This window comes from Tamandua tetradactyla, chromosome X (genome assembly GCF_023851605.1).
Source record: "Tamandua tetradactyla isolate mTamTet1 chromosome X, mTamTet1.pri, whole genome shotgun sequence".
In the NCBI taxonomy this organism is placed as follows: Eukaryota; Metazoa; Chordata; class Mammalia; order Pilosa; family Myrmecophagidae; genus Tamandua; species Tamandua tetradactyla.
The window spans coordinates 71,524,205-71,540,691 of NC_135353.1; the positions used below are offsets into that span (position 1 = coordinate 71,524,205).

The following is a 16,487-nucleotide window of genomic DNA, read 5'->3' on the forward strand; positions in this document are numbered from 1 at the left end:
TTTAACACATCTGGTACACTGATGAAAGAAGAGAGAAACAAAGAACCAGTGTAGAGAAAATTTGGCTGTCAGTTATCAACCACAAAAATGGCAAATTCTATCTCTTCTGAATACTCCTCAAAATGTACCTTTTTTTTCCACAGAAAGTGCAAATCAAGGTCAGTCAAATTGTCAGCATTTTAAGAACTGATAAATTATGTTGGAGAAGTCCATTTTATGATTAAAGCTTGGGAGAAAATGCAAACTATATATCATAAGAATCTCATTAAGATACTAAATGTGAACTTTCTAAAATAATTTAGTACAGATGCTCATTAAAATTAGAAGCACACAACTTTAATATATACTGGGGAACTCATGCAGATTTTCAAAATTAAAAATATTTAAAATTAAATATTTAATTTACATCAAGAATGAACCTAATTTAAAAAGAAAATGAAGAGCATAGGTTCTGTTCTACAAACAACTCACATTCATCAGTGAAATGGACCAAATGAATAGGCAGTTATGATACAAATGTGATGAGGGCTGCAACAGTAGTGATGAAGGGTACTGTGTGTACTAGCAGTGAATATCTTAATGGGATGGGAGGAGGGCACTGAGGAAAGGCTTCCAAAGGAAGTGACATCTAAGGGGAAGCCTGAAAAGGTGGTGTATATAGTATTCCTTTTCCTGTAGAAAAAGAACAGAAAGTGCATTCCTAGCACAAGGACCACAGTAGTCAACGATACAGAACAGTTTGGTCAGCTGCTGTAATGTAATGTACCAGAACTCGAATGGCTTTAAAAAAAGGAATTTAATAAGTTACAAGTTTACAGTTCTAGTGCCAAGAAAATGTGCAAACTAAGGCACTGTTAAGAGGTTAACCTCACTCAAGAAAGGTTGATGCCATCTAGAACACCTCTGTCAGCTGGGAAGGCAAGTGGCTGCATTCTGCTAGACGCTTGTTCCTGAGCTCCCTTGTTTTCAGCCTGTGTTTCCTGTTGGGATTACTCACTTGGCATGTGTAGACCTTTGCTTAGCACTTCCTGGACACAACCCTGAGTTTCAGCTCTTAGCTTAGTATCTACTGGGGCCAGAAATTTCTTCTCTTCAGATTCTGGCTATTTCTCTGCGTCCTTGCTTAGCACCCAGGCTATTTCTGCCTCAATCTCCAAATGTCTACATCTGCTCGTGTCTCTGTCGTTTCTAAAGTTTCTCCAGAAGAGACTCTAATAAACACCTTAAGTAGGTGGAGTCACATCTCCATCTAATCAAAAGGTCACATCCATGATTGGGCATGCCACATCTGCATGGAAATAATCTAAAATTTCCAGCTTTTCTGGGATACGTAATAGATTCAAACCGGTACACAGAGGCATGAAAAGAGTCACTGGTTTGGGAAGCTAATTTTTTTCTGGGTGGCAGGATGAAAAGTCACAGAACAAAGATTGGGAAGAGAGGGAATTTCCTATTACCCATTGTATTAGGGTTCTCCAGGGAAACAGAACATACAGGAGATATCTGTCAATGTTATGAAATTTTATAAAAGTGACTCATGCAAGTGTGGGAATTTAAGAGTCTGAATTCCATAGGCAGGGTGCAAGCCGGCAACTCTGATGAAAGTTTTGCTGAATTCCCCAGGAGAAACTGGCTGGCTGAAGGAGAGACGAAAGTTTTCTTCTGACTGCTGAAGTCATCGATTTTCCTTTGAAAGCCTTCAACTGATGAAACTTTCTCATTGTTGACAATATTCTCCTTAGTTGATTGTAGATGTAATCAACCATAAATGTAATCAGCCTACTGATGATTTAAGTCCTTGAAATGTCCTTGCAGTAAAAAGCCAGTGCTTGCTTGACCAGATAACAGAGCACCAGAACCTGACCAAGTTGACACAGGAAACTAAACATCACAGTCCACCCTGTGCCAACTTGGCAGATATACACATTACCTTAAGCCATACTTAATCTCTAAATAGAAAACAGTAAAAGACATTTTTCACCAAACAGGACTCAACTGTTATGTACAACCAGAAACTCACTAAATCTCACCAGAATAGAGTGCAAGTCCTTGGGTATTAGTCACTCTTAAACTTAATATCCTATAGTTTAAATACTACAATATGAACAATGCAATCTATGTCATATGAAAACGAAGTAAGATAGGGAAGAAAACAAATTTTTGCTTTATGTACATAGACATACATATTTGTAACAAAACAAGGAAGAAATATTTATATCATTACGGTCCTTGTTTCTGAAACTGGTCAAGTGAGTATAGCTCATATTTATCACTACTTTCTTCCACTACCCATTCCATGTTTCCTTTACCTTCAGCAAGCACCTCAACTGGCCGTGGTTCCTTTCCTGGTTCATTCCTGAAGTTTCTGGACATTGGTAGTCCTCCCTGGATTGAGTTTTTGCAGTTTTCCATTGACTTTAATCACAGGGCATGGAAGTACTAAAAAAATTATCTAAGGGATCTCCTGTATTTTAAGTAAACTCATCTTAACTCCATTGTATAGTTGCAGTCCTAGTACCCCCTGATATTTAGGATCAATCACCCCAGCCAATACCGTTATCCCCTTCCTTGTGTATTGATTCAGAGGCATGAGGACCCCAACGTGGCCAGTTGGCCATCCTAACTTCTTGTTCGACAGGAACATTGTTGTGTCTCCTGGTGAGAACACGCCTCCTTTTGGAACTGGGTCTTGTAGACAACCAAAGCTTGTAGTAGGCTGTGCATACTTTATATCAGCATCCACTCTATGGTGCTGTTTATCCCATAGCCAGAGTTTATAGGTACAGGAATGAATGGGGTGGAAATGGGAGTGACACCACTCGCTATTGCCCCTAGTAATCCACTAGGAAAAAACTTGCTTCCTGACCTGCATCCTTAAGCTTTAATTGCTGCCACTTGACTTCTGCCAACTCAAGGTCCAATTATCCGCACTGTGTTTAAGGATTCCAGTTTGCTGACAGAAGTTCCAAAGTAATATCTGACCTACAGAGAAGAGAAACCACAGAGCTCTTCAGAGATCATGGAGTAAGTCTCATAAATTTATTCCTCACATTCTTGCTGAAAGGTGTGTCATCTGGATATTCCTGTGGTGGGTGAGCAGGTCTTAGATGATAAACCCATTTTATCATACAAATCTCTCTAATCCTTTGGATCCCCTCATCTACATTATACCAGGACAGTTCTTGAATTTCAACCTTAGGCAATGGAGGCCACCATCGATCCATGTTTCAACCAACCGAACAACTGAACAGATTGTTAAAGCCCTTTTTAACCACTTGAGCTACAACATTGAATCCATAGTCTTTTTTAATGGGCCTATATCAATAAATTCAGTCTGATTCAACTTTATATTCCTTCCACCATTATCCCACACCCTTAATATCCATTCCCACACATATTCCCCTGATTTCTGTCTATATAAATTCGAAAACTCATGCAGTTATTTTAAATAAATTGTCCCTCCTCATGGGTCACACATCATACCTCACCTTTTGGGGCCTGAACAGACTCAGTCTACTTATAGGTCTAGAAGAAAAGAGGGGTAGTGGGGGAGGGTCAGAGGAGGAATTGGAAGTGTCTTGTGAGACAATTCCCTCAAGGCATTCCATTGCAGTTTCATCTGGTGAAACAGTATTACTCTCTCCAGACAAAGGAGTGAGGGCTGTTTCCTCAGAGGAGGTGATTACAAGTTTATCAGGCACTGTATGGTTAATCTCTTTAGGTATAAGTTGGGTGGCAGATTCCTGGGAGAAAGTTAGAGGTCAGGAAGCTGTAGGTTGGAGTTCTGGTGACTGTTTTCTCAGGGCAGACCATTACAGATTTATCTGGGAAACACTCAGAAGAATCGAGGGATTCAGTGTTTCCACTGCCATTATCATCCACCCATATGAACCCATTCCAACTTTCAGGACCTCATTCCTTTCCAATCAATACCCTCACTTTAAAACCAGACACCCTGTAAGGTTGAGATTTTAGTGTACATTGGAATTCTACCACTTGCATATTGAGGGTATGAGTCTGGTTTTTAGAGATCTCACCTCTGCAGCTATAGGAAAAAAAGATTTTATTTCAGGGCATACATAAGACACACATCTTTATGCAGTGCTGCAGTTGCAAATTTGAAGCCTTCAGTTCTTCCCTTTCTTTGATAACTGTATCCAGCATATTTAGAAACAACAGGCCAACATCATTATACCTTTTAACTCCACCAAACTCTAATAAAGTGTCAAAAACACTCACCCATAGCCTTGCCTCTTATAATCATATGATTAGCAGTACCAATGGTAAAATCTTGCATGTCTCTATTGCCAACTCATGCCATGGACTTTCAGTGCTCTCCTGATTATTGGAAATAGAGTCATTAGTGCCTTTAAATCTAATCAAAGTAGAGAATGAATTGCAAAAACCCACTTTTAAAAATTCTGTTTCTCAAGAACTTGTCCCAGTACCAAATCTATGTTAGTCAAGGATCTCTAGGGAAAGAGAACCTACAGGAGATATCTGTCGATATTATGAGATTTTATGAAAGTGGCTCACACAGCTGTGGGGATGTATGAGTCCAAATTCTGTAGGGCAGAGTGAAAGCTGGCAACACCAATGAAGGTTTTTGATGAAGTCCCCAGGAGAAGCTGGTTTGCTGAAGTAGAGATGAAAAGTCTTTCTTCCCACTGCTGAAGGCATCACTTCTCCTTCTAAAGTTGACACATGAACCTAACCATCACAGCCATCTTAAGGAATGGAATATGATGTAAGGCATTGAGAAGCCTTTAAATAAAATATGATCAAGTTTTTCTTTTAGCCACCTCCAAAAAGATCTGGTTTGCAACTATTTTCTCCAGTTCTGTAAGTTGTTTTTGACTTTCTTGATAATGACCTTTGATGCAAATTTTCTTGTAATTTTTGATGAAGACTATTTTTAATTTTGTTGCTCATGCTTTTAATGTAAAAATCTAAGAATCTATTGCCTAATACAAAGTCCTGAAGAATTATCCCATAATTTCTTGTAAGAGTAATATAGTATTAGCTCATTTTTTTAGGTCACTGATCAGTTTTATTCAACTTTTTTCCAGTCAAACTTCTTAAATCACTTTATAAAATATTTAAATTTTTGCACATGGTTTTAAGACCTTTTCATTTAGAGCATTTCCTTTTTTCTTTTGTATACAGTATGGCAGGGGTCCTATTTCATTATTTTTCCATGTGAGTATCCCGTTATTACAGTACCATTTGTTGAATGGTTTTAATTTAGTTTTTGTATATAGTGAGAGGCAGGTTCTGAAGTCATTCTTTTGCACATGAATTTCGAGTTGTCTCAACACAATTTTCTAAAGAGACTACTCTTTTTCCATTGAATGGACTTGGTTCCTTTGTTGAAAATGACCTGGCCATAGATGTGTGGTTTTATTTCTGGACTCTCAATTCTATTCTATTGGTCTATATAGCTATCCTTATGCCCAGTACAATGCTATTTTAATTACTGAGGCTTTATATTAAGGTTTTTTTTTTTTTTTTTTTTTTGCATGGGCAGGCACCGGGAATCGAACCCAGATCTCTGGCTGAGCCACTGTGGCCCACGCTATATTAACTTTTTGGGTTTTTTGTATTTTTTCCATTCTTGATATATAATCAGTAACTCACAATATCATCACATAAGTGTGTATTTATCATTATGATCATTTCTTAGAACATTTGCATCAATTCAGAAAAAAAAATTAAAATAGAGAAAAAAATTCATACATACCATACCCCTTACCCCTGCCTTTCATTGATCACTAACATTTCAATCTGCTAATTTTATTTTAACATTTATTCCCCTTATTATTCATTTATTTTTAATCCATATGTTTTACTCATCTGTTGATAAGGTAGAAAAAAGGAGCATCAGATACAAGGTTTTCACAATCACACAGTCACATTGCAAAAGCTATATCAACTGGAACACAGCTCTACATTTTCAGGCAGTTCCCTCCAGCCTCTCCATTACACCTTACCTGAAAAGGTGATATCTATATAATGTGCAAGAATAATCTCCAGAATAACATCTCAACTCTATTTGGAATCTCTCAGCCATTGACACTTTATTTTGTCTCATTTTGATCTTCCCCGTTTTGATCAAGAAGGTTTTCTCAATCCCTTGATGTTGAGTCCCAGCTCATTCTAGATTTCTGTCCCACATTGCCAGGAATATCCACACCCCTGGGAGTTATGTCCCATGTAGAGAGGGGGAGGGCAGTGAGTTTGCTTGTCATGTTGGCTAAAAGAGAGAGGCCACATCTGAGCAACAGAAGAGGTTCTCTTGGGGGTGACTCTTAGGCCTAATTTTAAGTAGGCTTAGCCTGTCCTTTGTGGGGTTAAGTTTCATATGAACAAACCCCAAGATTGGAGACTCAGCCTATTGCTTTGGTTGTCCACGCTGCTTGTGAGTAATCAAGAATTCGTCACTCGGAGAAGTTGAATTTTCCCCCTTTCCCACCATTTCCCCAAGGGGACTTTGAAAATACATTTTTATTCACTGTTCAAATCACTCTGGGATTTATCGGGGCATCACTCTGGACAAACTTACAAAATCTCATGTCATGTCCTACTCAAGGTTACATGTACTATGGTGTTCAATTAAGCTGTTCACATAAGTTATATTAGGAAATGCACTAGTCAAAATATAAATTTTGTACCAAATAAACATTTTTTGCTTTAATCTCACACATAAGGTAAAGTTTTAAAACATTATTTACCGTCTATTTTCAACATCTTACAGTATTGACATTCCTTTGTTCTTCCTCATGCAAAAACATTTTAAAATTTGTACATTTAGTCACTATCTTTATACACTCTAGGCATTCCTAAATTATACCATCTCAGTCTTTATCATCTATCTTTCTTTCTGATTTCATTTGTGCCCCCAGCCCTCCTTCCTCTATCATTCTTACATTGAACTTCATACAGCATTCTAACATTACTGTATTACAGTTAGGTAGTTTTGTGCTATCCATTTCTGAATTTTTACAATCAGTCCTGTCACACAATCTGTGTCACTTCAGCTCCAATTACCCAATATCTACCTTATTTCTATCTCCTGATGTTCTCTGTTGCCAGCTGAAATTCTCCAAGTTCATACACTAATGTCAGTTCATATCAGTGAGACCATACAGTATTTGTCCTTTTGTTTCTGGCTAATCTCACTCAGCATAATGTCCTTAAGGTCCATCCATGTTGTTACATACTTCATAACTTTATTCTGTCTTACAGCTGCATAATATTCTATCGTATGTATATACCACAGCTTGTTTAGCCACATACTAAGTTTTGAAATCACAAATTATGAATCCTCCACCTTTGTTCTTTTTTGAGGTGGTTTTGGCTATGTGTGGCCCCTTGCAATGTCATATGGATTTGAGGATTGGCTTTTCCATTTTCTGCACAAAAAGCTCCTGGAGTTTTGGTAGGGAATTTGTAAATATCATTGAGCAGTATTGATTTCTTAACAATATTAAGTATTCCAATATATAAAGATAGGATGTCTTTCCACATACTTAGGTTTTCCCTAATTTCTTCCCATGATGATTTGCAGTTTTCAGTGCACAAGTATATCATTTCCTTGGCTTAAATTGCTTCTAAGTACTATATTCCTTTATATGCTATTGTAAATTGAAGTTTTCTTAATTGCTTTTTCAGAATGTGCATAACCGGTGTATAGAAACACAAGTAATTTCTCAATATTTGTCTTGTACTTGCAACTTTGCTAAAATTGTTTATTCTAGTAGCTTTCTTGTGAATTCTTTTGTATTTACTATATATATAGGATCATGTCCTATGTAAATAAGGATAGATTTAATTTTTCCTTTCAAATTTGAATGACTTTTATTTCTTTTTCGTGCCTGTTTTCTCTGGCTAGAACTTCTAGTATGATGTTTAATAATAGTGACCATAGACATCCTTGTCTTGTACTGATATTAGAAGGAAAGCCTTAGTTTTTCATCATTGAGTATGATGTTTGATGTGGGATACTCACAATTTTTTCTGTATTATATTGAGAGAGTTCACTTCTTTTTCTGGTTTTCTGAGTGTTTTAACATGAAAGGATGTTGGATTTGTCAAACACCTTTTCTGCACAACTGAAGGTGACCATGTATATTTGTTCTTTCATTCTATTAGTGTGGTATTTTACATTGATAACAATTCCTTTTTGCTGTTTTTTTCACTTAGCATAATGTGTTTTAAAAATAATTAATTTTTAATTAGAGAAATTGTAGGTTTACAGAGAAGTCTTCTTTAAAATACAATGTTCCCATATCCCCCCCATTGTTGACACTTTGCATTAGTGTAGTTCCTTTGCTACAACTGATGAAATAATATTGAAATATACTATTAACTATAGTCTATAGTTTACATTAGATGTATTTTTCTCATATACTCCGTTTTATTAACACCGTTTAATAGTGTGAAAAGTTTGTTATAATTCATGAAATAACATTCTTATAACTGTACAATTAACCCCGGTCCATAGTCTATAATAGGGTTAACTGTGTTATACAATCCCGTGTTTTCTCTTCTTTCAATATAGTAACAGACAGTACCCAAAATTTCCCTTTCAAACACATTCGCAAATATAGTTCACCACTGTTTTTTGTTTGTTTGTTTTGTTTTGTTTTTGCATGGGCAGGCACGGGAAATCAAATCCAGGTCTCTGACATGGCAGGCGAGAACTCTGCCTGCTGAGACACAATGTCCCGCGTTAGTTCAGCACTGTTAATTACACTTGTAATAATCTGCTACCATCACTATCAAACCTTTACAATCAACTCAAATAGAAATTCTGTACAAATTAAGCATTAGCTTCCCATTCCCTACCCAAATCTACCTCCTGGTAAACTATTTTATAGATTCTAACTCTATGGGTTTCCTTATTATAAATAGTTCATAGTGAGATCATACAATATTGGTCCTTTTGTATCTGACTGATTTCACTCAGCATAATGTCCTTAAGGTTCATCCACATTGTCACATGCATCAGGACTTCATTAGTCCCTACACCTGAATAATATTCCATCATATATACATACCACATTTTGTTTATCCATTCATCAGTTGATGGACATGTGGGTTGCTTCCATCTTTTGGCAATTGTCAATAATGCTGCTAAGCACATCTATCTGCAAATATCTGTTCGAGTGGTGGAATAGGATAAGTCAAGTTCACTCCTGCTCCAAGGAACAGCTACAGAAGGGATGGGAAGGCAATCGGGATGGTGATTACAGGGTGTAGGTTACATGGGAGAGTCTTCTACAACACATAGGGAGGACCTGGCTGCAAAAGCTGATGAACTGAGACACAGAGATCCAAAGACCATCCCAGCTGGTGCAAACAGCCTTATGCGCCCCTTTCCAAATGGAAGCCTGGAACCGTCAGGAGTGCATGGATGGGAAGACAGGAATTAAGAAGCAAGCCAAGCCAAGTTCCTTGAATGCCCTACCCTCATGCATGCAGCCTCTTGACCACAACTCACCCCACACCCCACAAACCTGAATCCCATCACCCACCACAAGCGCCTCCACCCTACCACACACCCTCCCAGCATATACACGCAAGAGCGCTCATCCCTGCCCCAACCAAACCCTCCTCTCCTCCACAAGCAGTCTCACCCCACCCCTACTGAGAATCATCTCCCCCTCCTTGTTCCTTGCAGGTGGTTGCCAGCACAAAAAGGCTGCAGGCTCCTACCTTACTATACAGGCTACACACACCCCCAGCCCATACAGTCGCGCAATCCCACTCGACTTTCCCTGAGCTCTGCGCACGCGTACATCAGTTTAAGGCCCTCCCAGATCCACACACAGACACAATACCCCCAGTCACACACCCCCCAGCTCTAGACAAGCACTGACCTGTGCAGCCAGGCCACACCTACCTTCAGCCCATGCAGACACAACCCTGGTCTGCTGACCCTGAGCTCTGTGCAATGCACAACTGGGGCCTGCCCCTCAAGCCCGCGCACCAGCACAACCACATCCTCCCTGCAACTGGGTGTCCATGCATTCATGCACTGACGTCTTGACACCTGCACCCCAACCCCTTGCCCCACAAATTTCCAAAATGGCCCCAATCCTAGCACAACCACCCTGTTCCCACACCTGGCAGGTGCTCACAGGTGAATCTGTGCTACATAGCCTCCACCCTGCACATGCCTGCCCACCTGCATCAATGCCTTCCACACCTGTGCACCCAGGCCAGGACACCACAAACCCAATGCCAATGCCTCCCCCAACCCCTGTACCACAACCCTGCTGACATGCACCCAAACCTACCCACTCCAACATCCACATCCAGAGCACTCTGGACTCCTCCCCATCCGCAAGGACACATCCACAGCCTGCCCCAACCTCTGTGCCACCAACCATACACCTTGTTACTGACAACCCCCACATTCCATGCACCCATCATATTCTACCTAAACACCAGACCCCATGCAACCACACAGCCTCCCTACATGCTCTACCTCTGTGTCTTCCATGCCACAACCTGCTCCTGTGCTCCAAGGTCTGCCTGTGCTGTACCCCATTCTCTCTACTCCTGCACTGCATGTCCACAACCCCACAATACTTACCCCATGCTCACAGGCACCAGGTCCCCAATCTGTGTCTATAACTGCACTGCAATGTATCACTGCACGCTTGTGCCTTGCCCATATCCCATATACTGCTCCACATTCATCCCATAATACAAAGTTTTAGAAAACTGAAGGAAATCAACTTCTGAATAAACCTATCAAGGTATTTACATGGCTTGAAGAAAACAGAAAATTACTAAGCGCATCATGATGCAAGCAGATATGGCCAGCTTAATGCCCAAATTAAGACACAAGAGGAGACACAGACTTTAGAACAACTTATCAAAGATGTTCACATGACTCTAGCAAATAAAATAGATAGGATGGCTAATGACATGAAAGAGATCAAGAAAAAACTAGAAGAGCATAAAGAAGAATTTGAAAGAATAAATAGAAAAATAGCAGATATCACAGAAATTTTGGATCCTGTAGACCAAATAAAAAATACTAGAGATACACAGCAGCAGACTTGATAAGGCAGAAGAAAGAATAAGTGAACTAGAAGACAGGACAACTGATTTTGAACACTCAAAACAGCAAAAAGCAAAAAAAAAAAAAAAAAATGGAAGAATTTGAGTTGGATCTCAGATTAATGATGTACTAAACAAAGTGCACAAATATAAGAATCATTAGTGTCCCAAGGAGAAGACAAGAGTAATGGGCTAAGAAGATTAGTGGAGGATATAATGGGGGAAAACTTCCCTGCCCTTATAAAGGACATGAATACACAGATCAAAGAAGGCCAAGGAACTCCAAATAGAATAAATTTAAATAGGCCTTCCCCAAAACACATACTAACCAGTCTGTCAAATGTTGAAGAGAAGCACAAAATTCTGAAAGCAACAAGAGAAAAACAAACTACTACCTACAAGGGAAACCACAAAAGACTGAGTTCAGACTACTCAACTGGCACTAAGGAGGCAAGAAAACAGTGGTATGATATATTTAATACCCTGAAAGAGAAAGACTTCCAGCCAAGAATTCAGTTCCCAACCAATTGTCCTTCAAAACTGAGGAAGAGATTAACATATTCATAGACAAACAGATCCTGAAAGAATTTGTCAACAAGAGACAAGTCCTACAAAAAATACTAAAGGGAATTCTGCCAGTTGAAAAAAAAAGACAGGACAGGAAGGTCTGGAGGAGGGCACAGAGTTTAGGAGTACCAATAAGGGTAACTTAAATGATAAAAACAGAAGGAGAGAGAAGAATATGTAGATGTGACAAATAAAATCAGATGGCTTCATGGGGGAATTCTAATTAATAAAATTAGAATTTTTGCTATCAAAAATTCCAAAAATAATTAACACCAATCCTGCACAAACTTTTCCAAAAAGTTGAGGAAAAAGGAACAACCTAACTCATTTTATGAAGCCAACATTATGATACCAAAACCAGTTAAAGATGTTACAAGAAAGGAAGACTACAGGCCAATCTCCCTAATAAACATAGTTTCAAAAATTCTCGGCAAAATACAGCAACTCGAATCCAGCAACACATTAAAATAATTATACTCCATGACTAAGTGAGGCTTACAATGGGAATGCAAGGATGGTTCAACACAAGAAAGCCAATTAATGTAATACAGACTAACAAATTGAAAGGGAAAAAATCACATGATCATCTAGATTGATGCTGAATAAGCATTCGACAAAATTCAACATCCTTTTCTGATAAAAAAAAAACACTTCAAAAGATAGGAATCAAAGATAACTTCCTTAATATGATAAAGGCATATATGAAAAACCTATAACCAACATTGTACTCAATGGAGGGAGACTGAAAGTTTTCCCCCTAAGATTGGAATGAGATAAGGATGCCCTCTGTCACCACTATTATTCAATATTGTACTAGAAGTTCTAGCTTGAGCAATCAGATGAGAAAAAGAAATAAGAGGCATCCAAATCGGAAAGGAGAGAGTAAAACTTTCATTGTTTACAGATGACAGGATATTGTATGTTCTAGTTTGCTACCTGCTGGAAAAGGATATACCAGAAATGGAACAGCTTTTAAAATGGGGAATTTATTAAGCTGTAAGTTTACAGTTCTATGGCCATGAAAATTTCCAATTAAAGCAAGTCTATGAAAATATCCAAATTAAGGCACCAACAGGAGGTTACCTTCACTCAAGAAAGGCTGATAAAGTTCAAGGTTTCTCTCTCAACTGGAAAGGCTCATGGTGAACATGGCAACATCTGCTATCTTTATCTCCAGCTTCTTGTTTCATGAAGCTCCCTCAGGGATGTGTTTCTTCTTCATCTCCAAAGTTATCTGGCTGCATGGGCTCTGTGTTCTTTGAGGCTCTCTCATCGTTCTCTGGGGCTCTCTCCAAAAATGCTTCCTCTTTTAAAGGATTCCAGTAAACTAATCAAGTCTCACCTGGAATCAATGGTGTCACATTCCATCTAATTAAAAGTTAACACCCACAATTGGGTATATCACATCTCCATGGAGATAATCTAATAAAAGTTTCCATGCTACATTATTGGATAGGGATTAAAAGAAATGGTTGCTCCCAGAATTGGATCAGGATTAAAACATTGCATTTCTAGGGTACATAATCTTTTCAAACCAGCACACTATACTTGAGAAATCTACAACAAAGTTACTTGTGCTAATAAAAAAATTCAGCAAGGCGGTGGAATATAAAAATAATGTGCAAAAATCACCAACGTTTATATACACAAATGATGATCTGATTGAGGAGTCATTTAAGGAAAAACTTCCATTCAAAATAGCAACTAAGGGTGGGCAACGGTGGCTCAGTGGCAAAGTTCTCGCCTGCCATGCCAGAGACTGGATTTGATTCCCAGAGCCTGGCCATGCCAGAAAAAAAAAAGCAACTAAAAGAATCAAGTACCTAGGAATGAACTAAACTAGGGAAATAAAGGACTTGTACACAGAAAACTGCATAAAAATGCTAAAGGAAATAAAAGAAGACCTAAATAGGTGGAAAGACATGCCCTGTTCATATAGGAAAGTTAAATATAGTTAAGATGTCAATTGTACTCAAATTGATCTACAGATACAATGCAGTACCAATAAAAATTCCAGCAACCTTCTTTGAAGATGTGGAAAAGTTTGTTCCAGCAACCTTCTTTGAAGATGTGGAAAAGCTTGTTACCAAATTCGTCTGAAAGGGAAAAGATTGCAAATACTAAAATCATCCTAAAATCAAGAAGGGAGTGGGAAGTTTAACACTTCCAGATTTTAAAACCATATAAAGTCACAGGGGTCAATACAGCATGGTACAGGCACAAAGATAGAAGTATTGACTAATGGAATTGAATTGAGAGTGCAGAAATAGACCACCAAATCTATGGTCAACTGATTTTTGACAAGCTTCCCAAATCCACTGAACTGGAGCAAAACAGTCTTCAATAAATGGGGATAGGAGAACTGGATATTGATAGCCAAAAGAATGAATGAGGACACTTACCTCACACCCTATACAAAAGTTAACTCAAAGTGAATCACTCACCTGAATATGAGAACTAGTACCATAAAGTTTCTAGAAGAAAACATAAGGAAACATCCTCAAGACCTAGTAATAGAAGGTAGCTTCCTGAAGTTTATACCCAAAGCACAAGCAACAAAAGAAAACACAGATAAATGGAAATGCCTCAAAATCAAATGCTTCTGTACCTCAAAAGACTTTGTCAAAAGGCAAAGAGGCAGCCAACTCAACGGGACAAAATATTTGGAAATCACACATCTGACAATGGTTTGATATCATGAATACATAAAGAAATCATAAAACTCAAGAACAAAATAACAAAAAACCCAATTATAAAATGGACTAAAGATATGAATAGGCATTTTTCTGAAGAGAAAATACAGATGGCTCTAAAGCACATGAATAGATGCTCATTTTCATCAGCTATAAAGGAAAGGCAGATCAAGAATACAATCAGATACCACCTCACATCTATAAGAATGGCTGCTATTAAACAAATAGGAAACTACAAAAGTGGAGAGGATGTGGAGAAACTGGAACTCTTATGCACTGCTGGTGGCAATGTATAATGTTGCAGCCACTATGGGAGACTGTTTGGCAGTTCCTTAGGAAACTAAATATTGAGTTGCCCTGTGATGCAGCATTAGCAGTACTTGGCATATATCCAGAGGAGCTAAAATCATTGACACAAATAGACATTTGCACACCGATGTTCATAGTAGCATTATGCACAATCACCAAAAGATGGAAACAATACAAATGCTCATTAACAGAAGAGTGAATTAACAAAATGTGGTCTATACATACGATGGAATATTATGCAGCAGTAAGACGAAATAATATCCTGAAGCACATGACAACATGGATGAGCCTTGCTGACCTAATGCTGAATGAAATAAACCAGACACAAAAAGATAGATACTGTACACCTCCACTTTTATGAACATGGTAAAGTTAAAATCAAGGGCTTCTAATACAGAATATAAGGGACTTAGAGATACATAGAAGCTAGAGATGGGTCCCCAGTTAGCTAATGAGGTTAACTCAAATGTAAGGGAATAGTTAGAAGTTAAGGTGGATCACTAGTGAGTCTATATGTAATATTACCATATGGAAGGTGAACATGATTGAAAGGGGTTGTATGGATCTATGTGCCCCACTGATTAACACTACAAATATAAATAAGTTCTTGCATGAACTATTTCAAAGGTATGATTCTTGTACAAAAAGTTTTTAAGTTCAGGGTACGGGGGGGAAACTGCTATTGCTTGCTATGAGCTGTGTTTAACAGGAAAACATCAGCAGTACCACACAGACACCAGGGGGTAAATAATGGGCAGAGGAACAAGAGTTAAATGGAGGTTTAGATTTCTTACTTGGTGATAGTGTGTTTATTAGTTATCTTTCTCATGGGAACAGTGAATTATCTAAAATTGAAAGTGTTGATGGACTGTGGGCTTTGGGAATTATACCTGATGCCTAATGAATACAGTTGACTGAAGGATGTACTGAGAAGTAGATTGGTGAACAATGGTGTATACATTTGATTGAATATTGTGCTGCTACACAAAGGAACAAAGTTTTTAGGCATGCAACATTTTGAATGAACTCGCGGCACATTTGGTGAGGCAGAATAAGCCAGATGCAAAAGAGCTATTATTGTATCATCTCCTTTAGAAAATGATTATAAGAAAATAGGGACCTAGACTGTAAGCTCTTCTAGCAGTCACATTTAGTCCAGAATGCTAATTATTATTTCTGGATTTTGAGAGCTGTTTATATACGTATAACCTGGTATTTAGAGATAAGAACAAATCGTATCAGGTCTGGATTGAGGTAACTCAGAACACAGGGGTAAGGAAGACATTGTCTACATTTTAGAACCACACCTCCCGTTTGAGACCAAGACAAAAAAGGTTTATTTTGTCTGGAATCTAAATTTTCTGTAGCACATAATCTAACTCAACCTGTCTGGAGAGCTCATTTAAACAATCAAAATACAAGGAGCAAAACAAAACAAAAAAACAGGGAGCCCAGAATAAGAATAAGAATGAAGGCCTTTAATACTGTATAGCTTAATGTAAGGCCTGAATATATTAAGCAGATAATCAAAAAGTATGGGCAAAGTCCCTTGAGGGATGGGAGAAAAATATGTAACTATTAAACATTACCACCAGGAAAACCCCTGAAACTGTGCAAACATTAGGGACACCCAAATCAGTAAGCCAAGCCCTTGATCTTGTTGCTTGCTCTTGTGAAGCCTATGTATGTAGCAAAGAAGCTTAGCCTACATATAGATATGCCTAAGAGTTACTTCTGCATGACCTCTTTTGTTTCTCAGATGTATCCTCACTCTCTCTAAGTCCAACTCTGCAACTGAAATCATTGCTTTCCCCCTATGTGGGACATGACATCCAGGGATGAAAG

The 16,487-nt window shown here is 38.3% G+C and overlaps 1 long non-coding RNA gene across 1 annotated transcript in view; it reads right to left on the reverse strand.

Annotated features, from left to right (window-relative positions):
- Positions 1-16,487, reverse strand: part of LOC143670817 (uncharacterized) — a 92,219-nt gene that overhangs the window by 15,639 nt on the left and 60,093 nt on the right. The window lies entirely within an intron of this gene.